The sequence below is a fragment of the Echinops telfairi genome, unplaced genomic scaffold (assembly GCF_000313985.2).
Source record: "Echinops telfairi isolate 266 unplaced genomic scaffold, ASM31398v2 ScPeMD7_4;HRSCAF=17, whole genome shotgun sequence".
Lineage (NCBI taxonomy): Eukaryota > Metazoa > Chordata > Mammalia > Afrosoricida > Tenrecidae > Echinops > Echinops telfairi.
Window position 1 is genome coordinate 45,504,812 of NW_022103900.1, and position 7,592 is coordinate 45,512,403.

The 7,592-nt window shown below is 38.9% G+C and overlaps 1 protein-coding gene across 1 annotated transcript in view; it reads left to right on the forward strand.

Annotated features, from left to right (window-relative positions):
- The window catches only part of LRP1B (LDL receptor related protein 1B), a 1,686,774-nt gene that overhangs the window by 937,642 nt on the left and 741,540 nt on the right, over positions 1-7,592 (forward strand). The gene's annotated exons all lie outside the window — the stretch shown is intronic.

The window sequence follows — 7,592 nt, forward strand, 5'->3', positions numbered from 1 at the left end:
AGGCTGTGAGGCAAATAGCCCCTTGGTTATTCATTGGCATGTACATGTTACCTAACCTTCCTGCTTCTAGGATTTCTTGTAAAGAACAGCAGGCATATAAAAAGATATTTAATAGCAAAAGAGAAAAGAAACAATCTATTTTCACCTGTATATTCACACAATGAAATGCTATAATATAATATAATCAAGAAGGAATAAAAATGGATTTCCTGTAATGGTGAAATTTTAAGTTCACACTTTAAAATATCTTACTTTTTGCTCCAAACACATAGACGTGAAGACAAGATTCAGCAAGGAATCTGCGAAAGACACAAGCTCATGAGCAAACGAAATTTCTCTTTTAAGTAGAAATAAAGCAGACGGTGTACCGGTCAGCGGGGCTAACACTGCGGTCTGGTTGCCTTGAGGGTGACAGCCCGTAGAAATGACCACATCAAAAGTAGGGACCTCACTGCCATGGAGGCCAATCCAAGCCTCCTCACAGCAGCCCTATAGGACAGGAGAGCTGCCTGGGAGTTTCTGAGAAAGGGGTCCATATTTTAGAGTTCATAGCAAATAAAGTAGCCCTACATCTAGTTGGGCATTAGCATCTGGTTAACAGTTGGAAATAAAAAAATAAGAAATGAGATCCCACTTGCTTTTGAAAGAATTAAAAAAAAGAAAACATGTTTGACGCTGACAATAATGCTGATATCAGTGAAGTTTTGGGCCTAAAGAGAGAGAAGATATACACATAGCCTTTGGCTGGTTTAGAGACTAAATCTGCTAAAAATCAAATATCATGTTGGAATGGTTCCCACAAAGGCCAAAGATGTATTTTTGAGCCAATAGCGCTGCTAGTAATGATGAGCTAAGCAGCAACACCTGTAAATAAAAGTAAACAAAATGCACTGCTACAGAGCCAGCTCTGATCCATAGTGATCTCACAGGATAGAACAGACCTGCCTCCATGGGTTTCCGTAACTGATTCTTTTTTTTAATTATTATTTTGTTGGGGGCTCGTACAATTCTTATCACAATCCATACATACATCCATTGTGTCAAGCACATATGTACATTTGTTCCCCTCATCATTCTCAAAACATTTGCCTTCTACTTTAGCCCTTTCAGTTGCTAATTTTTCCCTTCCATCCCCACTCCCCCCTCCCTCATGAACCCTTCATAATTCATAAATTATAGTTTTGTCATAAGTTGCATTGTCCAACGTAATGTAACTAATTCTTTAAGAGAGTAGAAAGCCTCGTCGTTCTCCTGAGGAGGCATTGCTGAGTTCCACCTGCTGAGTTTGTGGTTAGCAGTCCAATGCCAAACCACCACTTCAGCAAGGCTTCTCTACATGCCTGTAGATAAACCCAAACACACTGCCATCGACTTAATTACAGCTCTCAGAGGCCCTATAAGACAGGGCAGCCCTATCCTGTTGGTTGATGAGGCTGTAATGCCCCTGGGGTATGGCAAGCCTCATCTTCCCTGTGGGGCAGGTGGTAGTTTCAAACTGCTAACCTTGCAGCCCAACACATAATCAATATAACACAGAAGATTAAACACATAAAAAACAAAAACAAATGATAATCTAACACCTCTCTTCTGAGTAGATTCAAATTGGTATCAACCGCAGGTGTTACAGCTGCTCTGTAAAGTTTCTTAGACATGATTGATACAAAGGCTTTTCTTCTGAGGCAGCGCTGGGTGGGTCTGAACTGCCAAACTTCAGAGTCAGAGAGAAGTTTAAAAGATTTTGTCAAATATGAAATTACAAGTCAAGATGCTAAAACATATGAAAAATTAAAAAATCTAAGAAAGTCAGGCATTAAACTAGTCATTTCTAAAGGAATTTTTTGAAAATTAGGGACCAGGTCTTTTTAAAATGAAGTATACTGGGGACACTAATATGAAAATAACCAGTAAATACTGAGAGGGCTCCAAAAAGAGTACAAAAAAAAGGAATTTAAATATAGTGAACATGTCTCACAAACTTTTAAAGTCACATTATATATATGTAAAATAAAAAGAATATAAAATTCAAAAAAGAAACTCACTACTATCCTGTCAATGTCAACTCTTAATAACTCTAAAATATGTATATCAAAAATTAAAAACAAGCAGAAATATAAGAAGAAAATGTGGAGAAAGTGAATATACTAGATACTGGAAAAGGAAAAATATTCACGTCAGCAGAATTTGAAAGATCTCAATAGGTTGTATAAACTCTAAACTGAACACACAAAAATAATTTTTAAAAATATCATTCACTCAGAAAGTATCACATAGTTACAGAAAAGAAGTAAATAGCTATCAAGATACGAGATTAAAACACTCTAACAGATAGCTTACAGCCATTCTATGAGTGAACAAAGAAGGGGTTAACAAAATATGTGAATGAATGAAGACATTAGTGACAGACCGTGTGGGTGTGATGAGAAGTGAGTTCAGACACATGCTTCCACACAGAGACTATGATTCCTGTGGCGCAACAGCCAGCTTCTGAATCCCCTGCGTCTCTTTCCGTTTGGCATTCTTTCCTATTCTTCCTCCCCTTCTGAGCTTCATCCCTGGGAAGAGGCTCTCCTTTGTATCTTGTAGGAGTTAGAGTTGAGGATTAAGTGGTCTTTAGCAAAGGAATATAACAAACCTAACACACACGTGGGGATTGAACTCTGACAGTGGCTTCAAAAACACCACACTCTGCTCAGATCCTCTGTGTAATAAAAATCCACTGTGTAAGCCTTAATCCACTGTGTTTAAATTGTTTTGTTTTCTTTCTGTTCCCCTTAGTACAATCAAAGTAAAATGGTGAATTTCATCATTGCTTAAAATCGGTCTAGATAAAATTAGGACCAAAAAATGTCTACAATGGAATGAGTTAGAATTATATGAGAGATTGCCTACTATGTGCCTTTTAATTAGCTTATTATTTAATAAGCAAACTTAGGGAGTATTTATATTTAGTTTGGACCAAAATCATTGCTACGTGTAATAGACCATAAACTAATACAATTTTTGCGTGCTATTTCTTATGCATTTCTCAGTAGCTAACTTTCAGTGACAGTTCTAAATGGTTTGCTGTGCAGTTACTATTCTCGTCCTTCAGTCATGTGCCTGAAAAATAGCATCCTCATCCTCTAACACCAAGGACTCTTCAGATGTAGATCCTGTGGCCTACTAATCCCTATGGAATCTTTTCCCTTTCTTGTACCTTCTTATATCTCCAATTTATTTCCCATATTGGGATTTTTTTCCTCTGTCTGACTCTGCCTAACCCATAGCCTTAAGAAACATTTCATTTTATTACTTCTTATTATCTGCCTCTTTCCATTCATTGAATTGCTTGCATTATATAGTTTAGTTAAGTGTTTTGTCTCTAAGAAATCGCTTTACCTGTTGAAATTCTTGTAATTTTTACCCTTGAACAGAGCTGCTGTTTCAATGTTTTTTTTTACCCCCTCCTCTTTCCCAAATTGAACTCAGCTGCCCTATTTATTAATTGCCTGAGAGCAGATAAATTTCCAAATCACTGACGATCTGGGGGAGGAAAAATATTGGCATATTCACCTGAAAGGTTGGGGGGTCAATTCTATGCAAAGTCACCTTAGAAGAAAAACTTGGCAATCTACTAAAAAAAAAGAAGCATTCATTGAAAGCTCTACGGTCGTGCTTTCAGGTACAAAAGCAATCCCATTCTCAAATATAAATTCCTAAGAACATTTATTAAAGATTTAACAGGGAGAAAGACAGCAAAAGACCCAGGCACAGCAACCGGAGGAGGAAGGCCATTAGCAGGAGGCCATGCTGGCAGCTGAGGTTTGGAGAAGATACAGATCTTTAAAAACAACATGGGGGGGCAAAGGAAACCGTCACAAAAGCATGGTTGGTGACAGATCAATACATCACAATTATATGTGGGACTACAGAAGCTGGAATGGGATCAACCATGGGACAGGTTCTTTGTTAGAGAGAAGAGTTTACAAGATTAGGCCAGGCCCTTCTGACCCACGCCCTGAGGCCATGACTATTGGGGCTTGATTCATGGCCTAGGTGACCTCCAGGCCTCAAGGACACACCCAAGCAAGCACCTAGGAGACGGCCCCAACCTGGGCTGGCTGAGAAAAGGTGGAGGTTAATCTACTGTGGGAGCACTCTGCCTGAGTGCTTGGTTAATAACATCCTTGGTTAATAATAAAAAATAATTCATTGGACCCTTAATCTATGTGGGGATTTGGCAAATGGAATTCACACTATCATTGTCCTTCATAGTCCTCTGAAATGGGGTGCTCAGAATTTATCTATTTATTGATATGCATTTTGCTATTTTTCATTTTTCAATCTTTTTATTGGGGCTCTTACAGCTCTTATCACCATCCATCCATCCATCCATCCATCCATCCATCCATCCATCCATCCATCCACCCATCCATCCATCCATTGTGTCATGCACTTTTATACATATGCTACCATTTTCAACGATTTTTTTTCTGTACTTGATCCCTTGGTATCAGTTCCTCATTTTTTCCTCCCTCCCCCACCCTCCCTTTCTCATGTACCCTTGATGAATTGTTATTATTTTCATATCTTACATCGTCTGCTGTCTCCCTTCACCCACTTTTCTATTGTTCTTCCCCGGGCTGGAGGTGGAGGGTTGGGAGGGGGGCGTTCAATATCAATCATCGTGGTCATTCCCCAACTTTCCCCCAACCCCCCTGGTATGGCTACTCTCATTATTAGTCCTAAGGGGTTTCTCTGTACTGGATTCTCTTTGTTTCGAGCTCTTATCTGTACCCATCTACATATTCTGGTCTAGCTAGATTTGTAAGATAGAATTGGGGTTATGATAGTGGGGGGAAGGAAGCATTAAAGAACTAGAGAAAAGTTGTATGCTTCATCGGTGTAATACTGCACCCTGACTGCCTCTTCTCTTCCTTGTGACCCTTCTGTAAGGGGATGTCCAATTGTTTACAGATGGGCTTTGGGTCTCTACTCTACCCTCGCCTCATTCATATTCAAAATTTTTTAAAATCATTTTATTGGGGGCTCATACAACTCATCACAATTCATACATACATCAATTGAATAAAGCACGTTTTTACATTCGTTACCCTCATCATTCTCAAAACATTTGCTCTCCATTTAAGCCCCTGGCATCAGCTCATTTTCCCCCTCCCTCATGAACCCTTGATAATTTATACATTATTATTTTGTTATATCTTACACTGTCCGATCCGACATTTCCCTTCACCCACTTTTCTGTTGTCCATCCCCCAGAGAGGACGTTATATCCTTGTAATCGGTTTCCCCTTTCCACCCCACCCTCCCTCCTTCCTCCTGGTATCACCACTCTCACCACTGGTCCTGAAGAAGTCATCTGTCCTGGATTCCATGTGTTTCCAGTTACTATCTGTACCAGTGTACATCCTCTGGTCTAGCCAGATTTGTAAGGTAGAATTGGGATCATGATAGTGGGGGGTTGGGCGAGGAGTGGGGAGGCATTTAGGAACTAGAGGAAAGTTGTATGTTTCATCATTGCTACACTGCACCCTGACTGGCTCATCTCCTCCCCGCGGCCCTTCTGCAAGGGGATGTCCAATTTCCCACAGATGGGCCCTGGGTTCCTACTATGCACTCCCCTTCATTCACAATGCTATGATTTTTATTTTTTTTTTGGTTTCTAATGCCTGATGCCTGATCCCTCTGAAACCTCGTGATCTCACAGGCTGGTGGGCTTCTTCCATGTGGGCTTTGTTGTTTCTCAGTTAGATGACCGCTTGTTTATCTTCAAGCCTATAGGCCCCTAGACTCTATATATTTTGATAGCTGGGCACCATCAACTTTCTTCACCACATTTGATGTGCACCCATTGTCTTCAGCAATCGTGCCAGGAAGGTGAGCATCTCAGACTGCTGAATTGTTAGAACAAAGTGTTCTTGTGTTGAGGGAGTACTTGAGGAAGGTCCCACTGTCCATCTGTTTCCTCAATACTAAACCTATAAATATATGTGCATAGATCTATTTCCCCCTCGTCGTACATAAATATATTTACATCAGATTTGTTCTTAATTTCTGTGTGTTGCTCCTCTATCTTGCTGCAAAAACCCCATACCACTATCTCGATTCTCCAAGTCTTGAGCATTACCTTTTGAGAAATGCCTCTCAAATCTCTATCGCTGAAGTTTAGCTATGTTTAAAATTTATTTATTTAACTCTGCCGAACATAAAATTCTCTGTCTATAAACCAAGAATTCTTCCTCATTTTATTTCTATTTGAAGCAATTTCAATCCTATGAACACATCTAAAGTAGAAAGCATTCTTTGACATTCCTACCTTGTATTCCGTTTCCAGACCATACTGAGGTTACCTCTTCGATTCCTCTAGCATCATCCATCACATTCTGTCTGTTAAGTCCATTTGTTCTCTCACCAACACTTTCGCATGACCTGCCACACCCGCCCTCAAGACTACCACCTACCCATCCCACAACAGAAATATGGACTTCAACTCATTCTGTGCATAGCTTTATCAAGTCTGGGTATTCTTACTTCAAATGCTGGGACCTCTTACATTCTCAATAGTTTTTCAATGAGTCCACCTTGTCTATAAGACTGAGACACTTTCAGAATTAGCAATCTACATTCCATGAATTCAGACCCAACATTCTCTCATTGCTCTTTCACTCTGCATTCCTTGGCTTATTCCCTTTACAAAGGAGTTGCTTCATAGATGTGAAATAAATTCAGCAAGTAAAGGTAAGACTGAATGGTAACAATCACCCCCAACAAAATGTCATGCAATTTAGTGTATGAATGAAATCTTAATATGGTTCTTTCATTCAGTTCTCATATTCCTTTCTAACTATATTATTAAAATATAACATATAGCATAAAATAAAGAGCACATGCATTAAAAACAGACTAGAGACCAAATTAAGGCAGTGAATTCACTTTCCCCACTGATGTTCTGGATGCAATCTAGTTGACAAGTGGGACGGGTCCACATCTCTTTCTTGTTTTTTTACTTTGAAAATGAGACACACTTACTATTAAGATGACAGCATAAGGGAGATGTGTATTTAATCTGCCTTTTTGGGTGTGTCCATATGGATTTTTTTTTAGCATTCATCAGAACTCCTTTCCAAATAACATGTTGGTAACTCTAGTTCTCATCATTCCTAAAATATCTAATTTCTGTCTCCTTGTAATTTCACAGCAATCTGTGTTGCATTTATGACTTTTATCTTACTCTTTTTCTGTATGTTTACTATTGGAACATTTGACAAAACTAGACTATTTTTGAAAAGGATGGCAGATATGTGATAAGAAAAAGTGGAACATGACAAAACTCTACAATGAAAAGTTATTCATTCTTTCTTCTACTCCAGGTTCCCTATAGCTCAGTCTTTCACTCCAAATGTAGTCACTCTCAGCAATTTCTTCTGTAGCCCTACAGAAATAATTTATGTATAGATAACATATTCGTATGCTTGTATTAATATATACATATATATACATGAATCTAAAGTCATAGATGCTTAGGAACAGCTGGATTTCTTTTTGTCTATTTGTTTGAAACAAACTTGTATGTCACTAAAGACTGCAAATCC